The 2,795-nt window shown below is 42.3% G+C and overlaps 1 pseudogene; it reads left to right on the top strand.

Moving 5' to 3' along the window:
* Positions 1 to 1,192: 1,192 nt before the first annotated feature.
* On the top strand, positions 1,193 to 1,930 carry LOC112810027 (large ribosomal subunit protein mL51 pseudogene; annotated as a pseudogene).
* Positions 1,931 to 2,795: the final 865 nt, after the last annotated feature.

The following is a 2,795-nucleotide window of genomic DNA, read 5'->3' as shown; positions in this document are numbered from 1 at the left end:
TTTGCCTCCATCATCTCCATTATCATTTAATATATATAACACAAAACTGGCCATTTAACCGATTTTTAAAGTGTACAATTCAGCGACATGAATTACGTTCACAAGGTAGTGCGGCCATCTCGATTTGTAAAACCCTTCACTGCCCAAGTAGAAACTCTGTACCCGTTAGGCAGTAACCCCCGCTCCCTCCTCCCCTGGCTGATGGTGACTGCAAATCCGCTCGTAACATCTATGCATTTGCCGTTCTAAACATTCCATGTAGATGGAGTCCTGCAGTACTTGGCCTTTGTGTTTGGTACTTTTACCTAGCATAAGGTCTTCAAGGGTCATCCAATTTGTAGCATGTTCTAGAACCTCATTCCTTTTATCGCTGAGTGATATTCCATTATGTATACATATTTGCACATATATTCATACCACATTTGTTTATCTGTTCATCTGTTGATGGACTTCGGGCTATTTCCGTCTTTGGTTATTGTGAATAATGCTGCTGTGAATGCTGGAGTACAAGTATCTATTTAAGTTCCTGTTTTTCATTCTTTGGGGTATATACCTAGGAGTGGAATTCTGGGATAATGTGAAAATTCTATGTTTACTTTTTTTTTTTTTTTTTTAAGTAAGCTCCACATCCAACATGGGGCTTGAACTCAGGATGCTGAGATCAACAGCCGCATGCCCTATAGGCTGAACCAGTCAGGCACCCCTATGTTTAGGTTTTTGAGGAGCTGCCAAGCTGTTTTCCCTAAGTAGCTACATCACTTTACCAGCTGTGTACGGGGGTTCCAATTGCTCCACACCCTTGCTAACGCTTGGTTGTCTGTCTTTTTGATTCCAGTTATCCTAGTGGGCGTGAAATGGTATCTCCTTGTGGTCGTGTATTTCCCTAATGACGAGGGATCAGATGCATCCTTTCATGTGCTTGTTGGACATCTGTCTATCTCCTTTGGAGAACTGTCTGTTCAGGTCCTTTGCCCATGCACTCACTGAGTGGTTTGTCTTTTTGTTGTTGAGTTGTAAGAGTTCTTTACATATTCTGGATATTAATCCCTTATCAGACATTTGATTTGCAGATATTTCCTCTCATTCTCGGGTTGTCTTTTCACTCTCTTGGTGGTATCCTTTGCCTCCTTCTTCTAGGGATCCTTGTGATTATACCTAATAATCCATCTCAAGATCCCTAATGTAGGCCTCCACCTAGTGCCCTCTGACGCTAGAGTGGAAGGTCCCTGTCAGCTCCTTGAAGGCCACGTGCGAGGCTATTCTTGTGCTTGTGCGGGTGCTGTTGTGGGGCAGAGACGAGAGCAATGGCAGGGAGCCTCTTTTTGGGGGCAGGAAGGGTCCTATGGGGCCGGGTGCCCTTGGCCTGCAGAAGCTTCTCTTTGGGTATTCCTAGAATGTTCCACGTAAGGCTCACCCTCCCTCCTCCCAAAGTGGTTGATTGTTGGAACGAGAAGAGGGCCATGTTCGGGGTGTATGATAATATCGGGATCCTGGGAGACTTCAGAATGCACCCCAAAGAACTGATCAAGGGCCCCAAATGGCTTCGAGGCTGGAAGGGGAATGAGTTACAACGTTGTATCCGAAAGAAGAAAATGGTTGGAAATAGGATGTTCCTTGATGACCTGCGCAACCTTAAACGCATCAACTACCTCTGTAAACACTTTAACCGACATGGGAAGTATCGGTAGAAGAGAAAGCTGGGAGCTGTGGAAGAGGCACATCTGTCACCCTGGAGAAGGGGAACAGTACTTTTCCTTATAAGGAAAGGAACGTGTATGCTCCTTGTAATAAAATGGGGCTTCTTTGGAATCTGTTATCCACACACTTTATTTTACACTAGATGCTACTTTTACTCATTCCTGTAGACTATGAAGTCTGACTCATCCATAAGTCCTATAGTCTTAGGTTTGGACTTAACCACTTCGCCTTTGCAGACGAGCCATACCTATAGCTTTTAAAAAAGAAAAATTATTGTTGGCATTTTTTGACATTTAGCCTTTCATATATTGAAAATGGTATTTTTAATTGCCTCATAATTCTGCTAAATGTATTTTTTTTTAAAGATTTTATTTATTTATTTGAGAGAGAGAGAGAATGAGAGATAGAAAGCACGAGAGGGAAGAGGGTCAGAGGGAGAAGCAGACTCCCTGCTGAGCAGGAAGCCCGATGCGGGACTCGATCCTGGGACTCCAGGATCATGACCTGAGCCGAAGGCAGTCGCTTAACCAACTGAGCCACCCAGGCGCCCTGCTAAATGTATTTTTAAAAACACTTTCACATTAGTTGAAATATAGCAGGTAAGTGGAATTATGCTTCTGCATTATTCTCATCAAAAATATTGGGTACCTTTTCTGAGCTGAGAACTGTAGGAATAACAAAATGTAATAGATAAGATGCTTTTCTAGTTAGGGAGTAAAGATATATTCACACATGTACACTTTAATAGGAGGCATTGAGTACCATATGAATGGTTTACATCCCAAGCCTGACTGATCATCAGAATCATCTTGGTAGTTTCGTAATTTCAAAAGCCTGCTCCCTGCCTCCAAAGATTTGTGATCTGTAGGGCCGAGCTGTTTTGCACATCTATGTGTTGTTGTTTTTTTAAACACATTTAAAAAATGTATCCATACACGCAATCCAAAATTTAAAATTACTAAAGGGTAATCAGGTAAAAAGAAAACAAAACCCTAATGTAATCATATCAGCAAGGTCTGTCTGTCCCTTTTGTGAGGTCATTTCCTGATAGGTTTTGACGAAAGGATGTGAGCATCTTTGGGGGAACCATTACTCTA

The sequence above is a fragment of the Callorhinus ursinus genome, unplaced genomic scaffold (assembly GCF_003265705.2).
Source record: "Callorhinus ursinus isolate GAN/ISIS: 27379988/994484 unplaced genomic scaffold, GSC_fseal_2.0 scaffold36, whole genome shotgun sequence".
NCBI lineage: Eukaryota > Metazoa > Chordata > Mammalia > Carnivora > Otariidae > Callorhinus > Callorhinus ursinus.
The sequence above is the reverse complement of the archived record's forward strand: the minus strand, read 5'-3'. Positions and strand labels throughout refer to the sequence as shown.